Here is a 16,569-nt window from a genome sequence, read left to right as displayed (position 1 = left end):
CACTCACATCGCGTCAAACTCAAGGATTGGACACCCATGACATAAAGTATGTTTATGTAAACATTAAATATGAATTAGCATTTCAAGAAGCTATCTTGTGTGTTTTTGTAAAGATTAAAGACGTTAGTCTTAATAACTCACCAGCGTGGACGTTCCTATTGGTCAAGTGGGAAGGGGGTCCCGGCCAACCAAATCATTTGTATCGTTTGTAAACCCCTGCAGCGACTGAAATATTCCTGCAGATGGCGGCGTTGCATCGCTTGGGATTGGAGATCGGCACAGCTTTTGAAGAGAAGATAAAGATTAAGGGATGATAAAATTATGAGGGAGAGAAATGGCAACACGAAGGACCTCAGACGAGTCAGACAGTGAATGTACGACGTGTGTTTGACTCCTTTTTTGAACGGGTCAAAGAAGAACATTGACTGTGCTTTGGTAGGTTCTGCGCAGACAATAACGGGGAACAATGGGTTGAAAAATTCTCGACGTTCAGTGAATTAAATACAGTAACGACGTATTTGTCCTTGGGTCATTCCCACCGACGGAAGGAAGGACTAAAATTATGGAGAAAGGGGGCAGAGAGGATAATATGAGATTGTGTTGAGAGCTGTATTAGACATTTCAGGGTGGCAGGGGAAATTGGAATGTGTGTGGAGTGTGCGCGCGTGTTGCTAGAAATTGGTGTCGGCGGGACCCCAAATGGCTGTTTTCCTGCCTGACAGCAGATAAGAGAGAAGGGAGGGGGGAAAAAAAAATATATCTATAAACAAGGCAGCGTGATAGCAAATGCAGGATGAGGAGGACGGGAAGAAAATGCGGACGTGATGTGGTTCGCCAACGCCGCCCACGCCAACCCCTCCGGAGCCCCCCGCCCGACACGCGACTTGTCATCGATGCTTTTCACGGCCGATTGAGAGACGGACGGACGTCTTTCTCTCGCTCTCTGATCGGCCGAGCGGCTTCACCGCCGGCTCCACTTCTGCCGCCGACTTGCGTCGAACGAGAGCCGGCGCGAGATTTTGGCAGGATATTCACGCCCGCCCCATCGACGCTGTCGGACAAGCAGACATTAATGCGTTACGGCATCCCCCCCATAACTCTGATGCATTTTCAAATATGAAAAATAGCACTATAATATTTCACTTTTCGAAAATACACAGCAACGACAGAAATGATATAAAATGTAGCTAAATCAGGCAACACGGCGGATCACCTAGAAAGCGTTGGCCAAACAGTCCTGAGGTTCCGGGTGTGTGGAATTTGCATGTTCTCCCAATGCCTGAGTGGCTTTTCTCCGGGTGGGCACTCCGGTTTCCTCCCCCATCCCAAAAGCATGCAAAATTTAATTGGACCGTCTAAATTGCCCCAAGGTGTGAGTGTTGATCTCGATGCGCTCTGTGATTGGATGGCAACCAATTCAGGGTGTACACCGCCTCCTGCGCGTTGACAGCTGGGGTAGGCTCCGGCCACTCCCGCATCCCAAAAACACACGACAATCATTGGACCGTCTAAATTGCCCCAAGGTGTGATCGGAAGTGCGACTGTTGGCCTCTAGGTGCCCTGCGATTGGCTGGCAACCAGTCCGGCGTGTACCCCGCCTCCTGCCCGTTGACAGCTGGGATGGGCTCCAGCACTCCCCGCTACCCTCGTGAGGATAAGCGGCTAAGAAAATGGATGGATGGTAGCTAAATCGAAAACTATTTTGCCAATATTTTTGCTTCAGTTGGATATAGCAGAATCCAGACGTACATAGTAGTCAATGCAACTGGGATCATAGGTTTGCATAAGTGTGCACATCCTCCTTTAACTGGGGATGTGATTGTGCTCAGAATCAACCAATCACATTTTCACTTATGTTAACACCATTTAAAGCGCCTCAAATTAACCGCAAAGAAATTATGTTTTCATTTCTGACTGGAGTACATTTGAGAATGGCTGCCTTTTCACCCAGCCAAAGACGTTGAGAATCACTGCCTCCTATTCCCGCAGCCTTGTTAGACACTAGTATCTTTACTTGAGTACCAAGTATGAGTATTTTTTTGCCTCCCTTCTCCTCTTCCATTGCACCCCCCCCCCCCCCTGCTTGCGCCCATCTATCCATGTGCAGTAATGAGAAATCAGGGACCGCTGGTTCGCCCACCTGACTGTGTGTGTGTGTGTGTGTGTGTGTGCTTATATGACCGTGGGGATTGCATTTCAGATTGCTCTGCTCTGGTTCTCGCCGCCATCTCTGTGTGTGTGTGTCATCAGACCCGGGGAGATGGTGAAACCCCCCCTCGCACCGCCCTCCCACCCCAAACACACACATTGCTAACCTTCATTCTTACAACCAATCATTGTATGCGGGCACGTGTATGTCTGCATTCTCCGGACATTTTCACAAATCAATCAATCAATCAATCAATCAATCAATCAATCAATCTATCTATCTATCTATCTCTCTCTCTTCTCTCTCTCTCTCTCTCTCTCTCTCTCTCTCTATCTATCTATCTATCTATCTATCTATCTATCTATCTATCTATCTATCTATCATTATTACATTATTATTACAGTCTATCTCTCTCTCTTCTCTCTCTCTCTCTCTCTATCTATCTATCATTATTACATTATTATTACAGTCTATCTCTCTCTCTCTCTCTAGCTATCTATCTATCATTATTACTTTATTATTACAGTCTATCTCTCTCTCTCTCTCTCTCTCTCTATCTATCTATCTATCCATCATCCATCTATCATTATTACATTATTATTACAGTCTATCTCTCTCTCTCTCTCTCTTCTCTCTCTCTCTCTCTCTCTATCTATCCATCCATCTATCATTATTACATTATTATTACAGTCTATCTCTCTCTCTCTCTCTCTCTCTCTCTCACTCTCTCTCTCTCTCTCTCTCTCTCTCTATCTATCTATCTATCTATCTATCTATCTTCTTAGCCGCTTATGCTCACGAGGGTCACGGGGAGTGCTGGAGCTTATCCTAGCTGTCGACAGACAGGAGGCGGGGCGCACCCTGAACCGGGCACGTGGAGACAAACAGCCGCACTCACAATCACACCTTGGGGCAATTTAGAGGGTCCAATTAATGTATTTTTTTTAGGACGTGGGAGGAAACCGGAGTCCCCACCTGGAGAAAAGCCACGCAGGCACGGGGAGGACATGCAAACTCCACACAGGTGGGGCCGGGATCGAACCCGGGACCTCAGAACTGTGAGGGCAACGCATTTCAGCTGATCCACCGTGCCGCCTTTTCAAAAATATTAAACAGAAATGTAATAAACATAGCTCGCTGGTGTGTATTTGTAGCGCGTTTTTGTAGACTTCCACAGTAGCTTTAATTCGACACATTTCAACGTTTTAAAGGCAGACAACGGCCGATTGTGTCGTGTTTGCAGTCGGCGCGAGTCGAGGCCAACAGCAGATACGTTTGCGAGGGATTCAAAAACAGCGTTGGGCAAAAAAGTATATGTATCACACACCATCGTGAAATAAATTAGGATTAAAAAAATTGTCCAATATTATGAGGAAGCAATTGCCATGTTAATTCATACATTATTACCTCACTCGATAATGTAATAAAAGTATTTATGTGTTAGTGATGGAGAAAAACTTTACATTACAATCATGATGTAATAGCAGTCACAAAAAGTAATATTACTCTGTAGAAAAAATAATAAGTGCAAAACGTTGCACGGCATGAACGCAGCATTTGTGTTCCATTATCAACCACTTCTGACAATACGGTTTACGCTAGCTACATGCCTAGCTAGCTAGCTAGCTAGCTAGTAATATGTGGAAATGAAAGAGCTGACAAAGTGACGGACAGATCGAAGGATACATTACAGCGGTGATTCCCAGTTATGCAATTTTATGTAAATGCTAAAAAAAAAAAAGATTTATTCCAAGAAATAATGTATCTTTATTCATCTAATTATGCCAGTGAGGCACAATGACAGACAGAACAAAAAAATCCTCTTCTATTAGATGGCAGAAAGTACATACAGTAATTAATCGCTCCATTTTTGGTGGCATTTACTTTTGTTGGTGTGCCGTGGGATTTTTTCCAATGGTAAAATATGTTCCTTGGCTCTGTAAAGGGTGGAAATAACTGCGTCACAGCTAGCTAGCGAGCGGCAGTTGTTAGCTGTTTTGTGAGCGCTTTGTTTTCCACATATTTGTCCAACCCGTTGTTGAATCCAGCTGCGTCCCGTACTGATTTAGCCGGAAATGGAACATTTGAATGAAATGTCATTGCAAATGCGTTTTCTCTTCTTTTATCACATGAAATAGCGTGCATGCTCTCTCAAGTCGAAACGGAGCGACAGCGAAAGAGCGCCGTGAATCCATGCCAGGGAATTTGTGCCGAGTGTCAGCTGGGCCTTCACGAAACAAGACCGACGCAAGCGTCCGGCGGCCCCCCTTCCAGCCCCTTCCACCTCGGTGTCATCGGACACGATGAAAAGGCTCCTCCGGTCTGGCTCTTCACGACCTTCTCGCTTCTTTCTTCACCGGGCCGTCTTATGGGTCCCCTCTTACATTGATTCACTTGATCCGTTCCTTTCCTCACTGATGCTAATCTCCCCGTAGTAAAGCATCGTCAGACTTTTTGATCACGCGCCAGACTTTCTCCTCGGGACTCTTTTGTGCCAATACTCGGCAGACTTTGGGAGTACTCGCCGCGTGACTGACAGTGGAGGGGGTGGAAAAAAAAAAAATCCACAGCAGCTAAAATGCCGACTTTCCCTCTGAACTCGAATGAGGCAACAATTAGCAACGGCTTGCGGCACGGAAGGAGAACCCGTCTCCGGCGGTTACGACGTCCCATCGCATGAACACATGTGGCGTGCCGGTTAAAAGACGGCAGACGAGATGAGGGTGATGTGTTCGTGCATCTGCGCAGTACCCGTGGGGAAAAAAATGCTCCGATACTGCGCACTGAAACTTCGACAACGCGCAGGCTAACACTGCAAAGTAGGTCTTACAAAATGGATGATAAACTCTTGTCAAGTCAATGCACTATTATTGTAGGAAAAGTCTACACACCCCAGTACAAATGCAAAATTTAAAAAAATGTGACCGTGTATAAATCATTTCATAATGTTTTCCATCACCATTGACCTACAACCAGTACAGCTCAATTGAAAAAAAAAAAAAACGTTTTCAAAGGGGAAGTGAACATGAAATAACGAGAAGTAAAAATACTTGAGATACTGTGGTAGCACAAGTGTGCACACCCTTTTCTTAATTGAATGTGGCTGTGTTCCGATTAAAACAATCGCATCCAAACTCACGTTAGATGTAAGTCAACGTTTCAAGTGCCTCAAATTATTGCTGGATAAAGTTCAGATGCTCTAGTCTGCTTTGCCCAATTGTTTTTTTATTTAATATCATAAAAACATTTGAGTCCGGGTGTGTAGGGTTTTATACCCATTGTTTGTATTAGGAAAGGTTGGCAGCGGTGGGCCGGATCTCACTTGCAAGCCATTGGTTGTAAAAGCTCGTGACGTAAACCTCGCATTTTGATTGGCTGTCACATCTTTGCTTTTGCGACCGCATTTACTGGTCAAACTTGACCAACTAGTTGCAGATCCACTCAACTACTCGCATCGCACTAACCCTAACCATTCCCACAGACTAGCACGAACGCTTGGCTAATACCTAGCATTTCCGGACGTGCTTTTCACACCGCTGATCTGGTTATAAGACGAAATGAAAAACACGGTCAGGCCAGGTGAGCCGGGAGCAGGACGGAAGGTTTCAAAATCAATGGCGTTCTTGATAATCTGCTGGAGCGATGCCACCGGCGAACCGAGGAGAACGAGGCTAAGTGCGATTTTCCGGCAGGAGATCAAAAGGCAAGATCGTTAGCAGAAGGGAACGGTGACACGTCGTGGCCTCAAAACACGTACTCGGCATCCAATCAGATTGCTAGCAGATGATATTGGTCGAAATCAATTCCGTTTTCGATTTGGACTGAGTGCAAATCGCCAAGTGTTGCAACTGGAGGAGGTGAAATACGAATTTTTGGTAGGAGCTCAAAAGACAAAAACATCAAAACTCGCTCAGCAGCTAATCGGATTGCTGTGGAATAAAATAGCCGCGCAATTGTTTGAAAACGTACTCACAAAACCCGGACTTGAAATCCAAACCCTGTTTTTTTTAAACGCAAACCCTGGTGTGAAACTTCAACTTGAAATTGTGATGCTCATTAAAACGCTGAAACCCAAACATTCAGTTGAAAACCTAACCCTGGCTGAAAAATAACGGTCTTCAAACCCTCATCGGAAACCGTGACCAGAGTTTGAAACGCTGACCCTCGTGTGAAAACCTAACCCATGTTTGAAATCTAAATTTGAAATTCTGGTTTGAATTCCTCAGCAAGGCTCAAAACTCAAAAGTCCCTCAAATTGACGCCCTAACTGATGTTTAAACGCACCCTTGAATCCCAAACCCCACCTTCGAACCCTAACCCTCGCCTGAAAGACCCCGGTCGAAGGGCTACTTTGAAATCCAAACCGAGGAGGCAAAACCCGCCCCCCTTTCACCTCCCTTTTGTGGGCCGTGTTGAGTTTTGAGCGTCCGGCACCTCGCTCTCCCGTCACGCCTCGTTCTCTTTCTGCACCTGTCTCGTCCTCCCGCCTCGGGCCTCGCTGGAAATTTTGCCGCCGTCGGCGCTTTGGGGAAAGGATGAGAGGACGACGGCGAGGAAGCCTTGAGGGTGGGGTGGGGGGGGGGCGCCAACAGATGGGCCGGCAAAGGAGCGGGGAGGACACCGGAGCTGAAACGTGATCACAAGCGCTGACCTACACCTACAAGCTAAAATCTAATCGCTGTCCCGTGAAATTGTATTTCTTCATTCCCAACAAGCTATTCTGTTCCTTTTGCAGTATTTCTCTGAACAAGACACCTTTCAGTACATGCAGTCTGATATTTTTTTGGTCCAACAGGCTGACAGTATCGATGTGTTGCCACGCCAATCAACAATTTTTTTCTGGCCGACGTCATTCAAACGATGTTACCAATTGGGAAAGTTTCATCAACCAATCACATTTCATCATCATCCTTGCACCCCACGATGACATCTGCATTTTCCTCTCATTGGCTGATTCGAGCAAAACTCGCTCAAGTGTTGAGAGTAAAATCCAAGAGTAATCCGCAATATGATGGCTGGCTCCCCGTGTATGTTGCAATGTCTAGCAAAACAATGACTTGATGACATGGTTGGGAGAAATTATCAATATGTCTGTTTGATATTAAGAGGTAGGCGAAGTCAGGGAAATCCCCACCGAAGGCCCGGTTGCCAAATTCACCACAAGAAGCAAGATGGCAGCCGGCAGATAAGCGCGGACCTTACGCGGCCGCTGACAAATGGCCGCGGTGTCACCGCCGCGATTAGCCGGCCGAGAGGTCGGCGGGTTGAGAGCGAAACAAGAGAGAATGAGTGAGGGAGTGGAGGACACGACGGCAAACAAGAAGGGCGGTGAGACGTCTCTCCTCCTGAGAGGGAAAACGTGCTGGGCTGGAGGCTCAACTCTGTTAACAACAACAACAAGATGGAGTACACTGTGCGTGTGTGTCCACGAACACAACTCAAGCACACAACTAGTGAACTGAAAACACTGTCGTTGTGTTCAAAATCCATTTTTTTTTTTTTTTTTTAATGAAAGAACCTTGACAGACTGACTAAAACCGAATAGTAAAGAATCCAAAGCAATAATTTCCCAATAGAATAATGTTTTTGGAAGATAAGAAGAGAGAAAAAGAGAGAATAACAAAAGATTGAAGAAGCGAAACAGTGTGAAGAATGACTAATGGAGTGAAGAATAAACATTTAACATCACTTTTGAGCCAATTTTCTGAATTCCCTCTCAAATTCTATATTTTGTGTCATCTTTTTCAAATCATTTTGATATTTCAAATCAAATGTGTGCAAAAGATGGCAAGGTGTAATCCACAAAATGAACTAGCTCACAACAACAACGCAATAACAAGCCTCCCGGTCTACTCGGCAAAAGCCTGTCAAAAAAAAAATAAAATAAAAAGCATGCCAGTATAATCAACGCTGTAGAATACCAAGTCTGGACACTATTTGAACTCAACCTAACTTCTTTGTCATTGGTTGAATCCAAGTCACACGGTTTATGGGTGCCATGTTGTCAACCAGAGTCTCCGTCCTCTTGTTTTAGCCTTGCTCAGTTTTTGGCCTTGTCCAAGAGTATTTTTGGGTAAATGGTTTGTGGTGTTGATGGCAACTTTCCGACAAGGCAGGTGGATGCATCCATCGTGTGCCCAAAAGCCCCCAAAGACAACAGGGAGCTAAATCCCAAGTAAATTCATTATGAGATGAATGAAAAACTGAGTTTATGTGTCAAAAAAGTTTTTTTTTTCTTTTGAAAGAGCTGCTCGCTATTTCCTTAATAAATGCGGTCTATTTTCTTTTACAGGTCACTAACTGGCCATGACAATGACCTCAGATTAACATAAAATGTCGCGAGCAAGCGGCATGAGGTAGGACCCAAATGCAGGACTCTGAAGCACAGACACGGTTTTCGAGGGTGGTTTAATTGCACGCAGAGGTCGTACGCAGGAAAGCGGTCCGACAAGGGCAAAGGCACAAAAATCTGAAAACGAGGCTGGATCACTACAAGGCAAAAACTTGGATCACGAGCAAAAAACCTGACTTGAAGACGGCTGTGGTGGCGCAGAAACGCTGCGACGCAGTAACGAGGCAAACCACTCCCAGGAAGTTCATAAAACTCATGCTAGACTCACACAAGGAAGTAGCAAGCTAAGACCGGACACACGAAATTTCAATACATGACATCATTATCGCTGAAAATGTCCTCGCAAAAGTCAGACCTTGAAAATAAAAGCAGGCCTGTCCAAAAAGTCCTCCGTTTTCTTATTTAGCAGTCGCATTGTAACTTTGTGCTTCTTCTTTATGAACTCTGCTTGTTAAATAAGTCAACAGCTGGCCCAAGAGAATACACTCAGACTGTTATTTATACTTGAAATTTCGTTTTTGAAGGTCTGAATTGTGACAGGATGCGTACCGCTGATGTGGCCCAAGTATTGCTGAGCAGACCGCGGGGGTTATTGCTTTGATTTGCTCACAAAAGCTCGCATGACTCCAAGAAATGAATGCCCAAGTCATGTGTTTTATTTGAAAAACAAAAAGCGAGCAGATGCACGAAGACCAGTACCAAAACCGAGGGCATAACAATCGGCCAGATCCGCATACTCGTCTGTACGCGGACTGAACTTCTTCATTTTGTTGCCAGGAAGAAGAAGAAGAAGAAGCGAAGGCGCCGCCGACCCGTGTTGCTAAATTATTGAAATCCACCGGTAGAGGAAGTCGGAGGACGTTTGCCATTTAAGGTGCGTGCGGCGGCGCCGTGCCGGGTGAACTTGGACCTGCCTTAAACGGGCTTACGAGGGTCGTTATTTTGGGCCTGAAAAAAAGGAAGATGAAAAATGGCGGAGGCGTTTATTGTTATGGATGCGTCCCAGCCGCAGTAATAAGCGTCATTAATACTATTTTGCATTCATCAGCGTGCACGTTGAGCATCTGTGTTAGCACACTAAAGTAAATGCTTGCAGATTTGCCAATTTTTCGGAGAACTTTACTGAAATTCTTCCTTGGAAAAATGCACATATTATAGTGTCGTTTTGTACTCTTAAGATGTTACAAAGTGGCAACAAAACGCATTCTTCTTTCGTAGACGCCGTGTTGGTTTTCTAACATGTCCTAACCCAGTCTTGAAACCCGACTTTTAAACCCTAACTGTGTCTTTCAACCCACATGCAGGCTTGAAATCCTTATTTTAAAACCGTATAATTGGTTTGAAATTCCAATGTTTTTCTATAAAGCTAATCCAGGCATGAAATCTTTATTTAAAAGCCCAAGACTGGTTTGAAACGTTTGAACCCAAACTCTCAACCAGGTTTCGGGTTTCATAGCAGGGTTTTAAACCAGGGGTAGGGTTTCAAGTCAGGATTTCATGCTTGGGTTAGGGTTTAAGAAAAAAAAAAAAAAAAAAAAACAAACCTTGGTTAGAGTTGGAATCAAATGTTAGGGTTAGAAATTAGCATTTGAAACTCCACTTTTGAACCCCAACCCTCTCTTCAAACCCGAATTTAAAACACCAACTCTGGCTTGAAACCCTCATTTTAACTCTTAAGATTTGATCAAAATCAAAACACTAACCCAGGCTCAAAATCACCTTCATTGAGGCTTCAAATCCTTACTTGAAACCGTAAATAGTGGTTTAAAACCCAACTTGTAAATCCTAACCCGGGTTTCAAACTCCAATTTAAAAGCCGTACCCCGATTTAAAACCCTAATTCGAATGGATTCCAACCGTTTAACTTGGGCTTGAAACCCCAATCAAACCAATACTTTTATCTTTGTAACTCACTTTACCCTTTAACATAAATCGCTTTTAGATGGAAAAAAAAAATATGCATGCGTTGGACGCTTTGCAACTTCCACAAACAACTCCGGTTAAACTTTGCTCCTCCGCGAAATACGAAAATTGCCTCTCAAGCAAGATGGACCACTTCAACATTCGTCCTTGCCACCGGATTGCTGCACTACTTCCCTATTTAGAAATGTCCGGACAACAACCGCAAGAAGGGACAAAGACCAGGTACCTTCCCGTGGTGTCCCGCAAGGGGCCCTCCTCTTGGGGAGCCTTGCGAAGGCTGCTCACTTCACTCTGACTCGCGCCGTGGGAGGGTAACCCTTTCCCCTGTGACTTTGCTTCGATCACCTGCCAACTGGGTTTCCACAGGACCTGCTCTGCCTAGACCCGATATTCAAAGGGACTTCGTTTGCAGTTTTCTGCTCGCGTTCTCCCCCGCTAGCCCCGGTAGCACAGGCTGGTCACAGCGCCCACTTTCCCTCCATATCCATCAAGCTGTCATCGTTTGCTCCCGACATTCTCTCGTCATCTTCTTCTACTTCTTCTTCTCTTCGGAGGACTGCAGAACCTCCCAAATGCGAGTCTGGCGCTTCTGAGGACAACCCTCAGGGGCCTCGAGTCACTTAACAACAACAACTGCAAGTGTGTGTGTCAAATATTATTTTTGCTATTCTCCTCCAAAAGCGAGAGAGTACTGCATCTACACCAAAATATACATCAGAACCTCTCGAGCCTCTGTTTGTCCTGAGAGACGTGCTCCTGCTCGGTTCCTGTTGACAAAACAAGCGTACCCCAGCGCCCCTGAGAAAAGAGAGCGGAGGCGACGAGAGCCCTTCACCGCACGCTGGGCGACTCGGTAAATGGAGAGTACTCACTCCAGCGCAAAGAAATAAACGCGCAAGTGCACTCGGCGGCGGCTCGTAAATCAAGCGCCCCCGTCCCGACCGTTGATTGCGGACGAGCGCCGCCCGGCCGGGGTCGGCCGTCTCCCGAGTTAAGGAGCCACGGGAGGGAGTGAGGCTAACCTCCCTTCAGGTTGGCGGCTCGGTCGTACACGCGCGATCCTCGAGCGTGGCCGTATTTCACTCGCACGTCTTTTCTCGCTTCTTCTTGGCCTCGCATCCAGGCATGGATGCTGAACTCCAAGTTACATCCCCCAATCGAGAAGTCTGGATGCTTCAAGCCCAACTCAAACTCAAAACACTTACCCTGGCTTAGGGTTAGGGTTAGACTAACCCTAAGCTATGCTTTAGACTAACCCTAACCCTAACCCTAACTCCTGATTTGAAAACTTGATTTGAAACCGTAGCCCAAGCGTGACAACCTGACTTGAAAAGCTAACCACGCTCTGAAACCAAACCCGCCTTCAAACCCTCACTTAGGGTCGAAACGCAACTTGAAAAACCTAACCCTAACCCTAACCCTAACCCAAGCTTGAAACCCTCATTTTAAATCCTAACATTAGCCTCAGACTCTTCTTTGAAAACCGCAACCCGGCTAGCATAAATCCAAACCAGATCTTACAACCCCCCCCCCTTGTTGAGAATTTTAACCCAGGCTTCAAACCCTCATTTGAAATTTTAACATTGCTTTCTACTCCTTATTTTGAAACCAAACCTGGGTGGCGCGCTTACTTTGTTTCGTTGCAGCATTTGCGGTCCGGCAAATCCTTTTGGTGAGGATTTCGTGGCTGCTCCCTGCAGCAGTCGAGCACGAAAGCCTCACGGCGGTCCGCGGCACGGACGGTTACGCGACTCGGCGACTTTGCGAGGGGCGAGGTTCACGCTCGTCGACAAGACCGGCGCCCCCCTCGCGCTAGGCTTCATGCAGCTATGAAAACATAATTTTCAAAAGGTACCCCAAGGTTAAAACCTGACTGAAAGTCCAGTTTTAAAATTCCACTCTTGTTTTAAACCCTATCTTGAACTCCCATTTTCAAATCCTAAACCTAAATCTTTCCTCGAAACTGCAATGTTGGTTTGAAACTTGAAACCTTGTGAGCAATCCTAACCCTTAATTCAAACCCGAACCCTTGTTTGAAAACTCAATTCATGCTAGAACCATTAGAAACCGTAAACCTTGTTTCAAGCTTAATTCAAGTTTGAAATTGTCACCTGAAACCCTAACTTTGTCTCGAATCCCTAAATTTAAACAAAAGCTCAGAATTGAAACCCTAATTTTGGTTTAAAATTCTCACGTGAAAGCCGAAAGAAATCAAGACTGGGTTTAAAACTCTCCTTCTGGCCTCAGATCATCGTTTGAAAACTGACCCGAACTTGAATCTATTTTGAAAGCTGATCCCGTGATGAAAATCCAAGGCCGTCCTCGAAACCCCCATTTTTGAATCGCGAAGCCGAGTTTAGACTTCAAAGTTAAAACCCGGCCAGTCTTGAAAATCCAAAGTGCGGCCTTGGTTTCAAATCCCATCCATCTGGCCATTCTCTACCGCTTTTCCGGGTTGGGTCGCGGGGGAAGTAGCTTCAGTAGGGATACTCAGACGTCCCTTTCCCCAGCCACTTCTTCCAGCTCTTCCGGAGGCATCCCAAGACGTTCCCAAACCAGCTGAGAGACGCGGTCTCTCCAGTTTGTCCTGGTTCGTCCTCTGGGTCTCTTTCCGGTGGGACATGCCCGGAACACCTCACCAGGGAGGCGTCTGTGAGGCCCCAGCCACCTCATCTGTCTCCTCTCAATGCGGAGGAGCAGCGACCCGACACGGAGCCCCTCACCCTTCAAATCCTAAAACTCGTTTATTCCGGAGTAATGAGTCCACTTGTGCGTCACGTAACTTTTTGTGTGCATCCTCGTCATCTTCCGCGCCACAAAAAAATGAAGATTTCACAATCCACGGAGGTGACCCCTTTGATGCTCCCTGAACTGAACTCTCGCCAGGCGCGACGTGGCACCGAATTTCTCCATTTTGCGGGACGTCAGAGGCATAATCTGCCGCTCGAAAATTGCGTTTACAAGAAAGCTCCTGTTGCAAGGCGTCATTTGCGCAACCTCGTTTGTCCCCATTCGGAAAGTGTGACTTTATACAAGCAATAAAGGTCACATTTGACTTACAAACTGAGCAAATGGGCTCAAATGTCACTGCAAAAGCGCGTGGAGAAAAAAAAAAACAAAATTCAGTATATAAGCAAACAAATGGAACAAAGAAAACAAATAGAAACTAGTGGCACAATCCCTCGCTGCAGTTTCGGGTTGAGATTTATGTTTTGTTTCGCTTCAGACCGCTAAATAAACAATCTGTCATCGTTAGCCGGGCCGGCGTCTTGGCCAATGGGCGGGCTGGAAAGCCGTTACCGGGCGGAGCGCGCGTCGGCGGCCGGCGGGTTCGGCCCAATTGCCTGGGAGAGATTGCAAGTCGGCGTGCGGCGTCCGCGTCGGCGTGCGTTAGCTGAGCTGCGGCGTCGCGGGAGGGGGGGTGGGGCGGGGTGCGTTGACATTTGAGCTTTTTCTTGAGCTTGGATTGAATGCGCGCTCGCTATCGATAAAAAGATATTGGCGACTTGACAGCGGGAACGCTTCTTCTTATTCAACGCGTGCGCTTGAAGCACACACAGCGTAAACATCATCAACAAAAAGAAGCGAGACCTCCGCCAAGGCCCAAAGGCGAGGCTGCATTATTAAAAAAAAAAAAAAAAAAACTGTACCGACAAAAATATATATATTTTTTGCCAATGGTAAAATGGGAAGCATGGGGAGGTCCAAATGTAATTTTTTAAAATATTATACTCCCCCCTTTCTTTTTTTTTTTTTTAGATAGGTCAATATTATTCATCTATAGCTATATTTTATTCATGAAATCAGGAGAAAATATGGACATTTAAAAAGTAAACATACTTTTGACCAATTCCCCTCCCAATTTTTTTTTTATTTAAGTTTTGATGTAATAACTTAGTTTCATGAATAAAATGAATGAAACTACAATGAATACTTTTGAATACTTATGAATACTAATGAATAATGAATACTTAATGAATACTTTTTGAAAATTTTACAATGAATAAAATTTTAGTATTTTTGAAAATACAATAGAATTGAATTTAATGAAATTAAATACATTAATTAAATCAGTTTAACAGTCAAATAATAGTAAATTATCCCAACTAAGTGCATTTAGTAAATTTTTTTTGGGATACAGAGAATACAATTGAATAACAATACAAATATATGAAATTTCAAACAAATGTAATAAATGCAGCAGGTTTAAAAAAATGTTCAATCAACAAAAATAACTGTAAAGAATCTGTGAATTCAAGAAATGAAAACAAAGTCAACGATGTCCCCCCACCCCCTTTGATTGTAAAATGAAATTAGCTTTGGTGCGTCCGCAAAGCCGCTGCCAGCGCGGCGATAAAAACGTTTATGGAGTCCACTTTGCGCTCCCCGCATTGATTTTGGGAGAAAGTCGCGGGCGGCTAAAATCCATCTAACTCTCATCTCAGGAAAAGTCGGCCGGGCCGACTTGATTGTCTGTCAAATGAGAGAAAGCAAGATAAATAAGGATTGTTGGACAAGTTAGGACACTTTGCAAAAACTTTTAAACGCCTCACAGCTCTGTCCAAGCATTTTTTTTTTTTTTGGGGGGGGGGGGGGGGCTCTTTTAAAAAGCCTTTTAGGTGAACTGATGTTTTACAAAGAAGGTTGAAGAGATTTCTTGTTGGATTTTTCTTTTTTTTTTTTGGGGTGGAATGAAATAAATGCAGGGAGAGATGAAGCTACGAAGATAATTGCATTATCGGAATTTTCAGCCCGATTATAAGCCTCACCCAGTACATTTGTCAAGGAAATACCATTTGGTACGGACATAAGCCGCACCCGTGTAAAAGCCGCAAGTGCCCACATTGAAACGCGAGATATTTACAAAGACGGTACACAGAAAGAAAGAGTTTTCAAAGTTTTAATATCTTAGCTTAGCTTAACATAGCAACAACAACAGGTCTGGTTTAAAAAAACAAAACAAAACAAACATACCCAAATCACTAAGATGTGGCAGTAACACAGCAGCAACACGCTAGCGCAGCGCTAATAGGGCCGAATGTAAAAAAAACATACCGGTAAAAATCACCGAGATACGGCACTAATACAGAAGCAACACGCTCGCGCGGTGCTAACATGGCACTAACAGGGCCGGTAAAAAAACAACAACAAAAAAACAAAACATACTGGTAAAAGTCACTTCCTCGGCACATATATTCCACCGGTTTCACTCTTACCTTTTCCGCTCGAGTGCCCCCTTGCGGCCGTTAGAAAAAAAAAAAATGCACAAATTAGCCGCATCACCGCATAAACCGCAGGGTTGAAAGCGTGTGAATATAGTCCAGAAATTACGGTATTAACATACAGAAGTACCTTAATATATATATTTAATTTGTTCTGTGACCACGCTTAGGTACCAAATCGTCGTTCCCCATTGAAATGAATGAAAATACTATTAATCTGTTTTGCGCCCCTCCAAAAATAAACACATTTTTCATTTTTCAAAAAATAGGGAAATAGCACTTTTTAAGGCTTCCTTATAATATATTATAGCTGTAAAATAATTATATCGTATACAAATAATTAAGAAGAATTGAATTGATTACAGCTCTTCCCGGTATGTGCGACTTGGGCACCAGGGGGAGGTATAATGCAGTCATGCAGATACAACTATTGTAAGTGACGATAACATTGGTCTTTTTTTGCAGAGGATAAAGAATATATGCCTGTGAGTATTGCTACATTTTCTTTCTATATATGATGTAGCACTGAATATGTTGGAATGGCAGTTTCTTCAATGACAACACTGATCCTATTTGTTAGCCCGTCTGTGGCGTTTTCCATTACGCATTAGCAAGGCGTGGCTTTGTGGTTGTTTCAAATATGCAATCTGTACCTTTTTTTTGTCTGATGTTAAGCTTGACAGCAAACCAAACAGCACTCATATATATATATATCTATATCTATATATATATATATATATATATATATATTATATATATATATATATATATATATATATATATATATATATATATATATATATATATATATATATATATTTTTTTTTTATTTTTATTATTTTTTTTTTTGCTCATAAGTGGAAGCAAACCAAATAAAACTCGATCGATGACAGCTCGTATCTTAAAAAAAACTTGCATCACGA

This window comes from Syngnathoides biaculeatus, chromosome 12 (genome assembly GCF_019802595.1).
Source record: "Syngnathoides biaculeatus isolate LvHL_M chromosome 12, ASM1980259v1, whole genome shotgun sequence".
Lineage (NCBI taxonomy): Eukaryota > Metazoa > Chordata > Actinopteri > Syngnathiformes > Syngnathidae > Syngnathoides > Syngnathoides biaculeatus.
Note: the sequence above shows the minus strand (reverse complement) of the source record.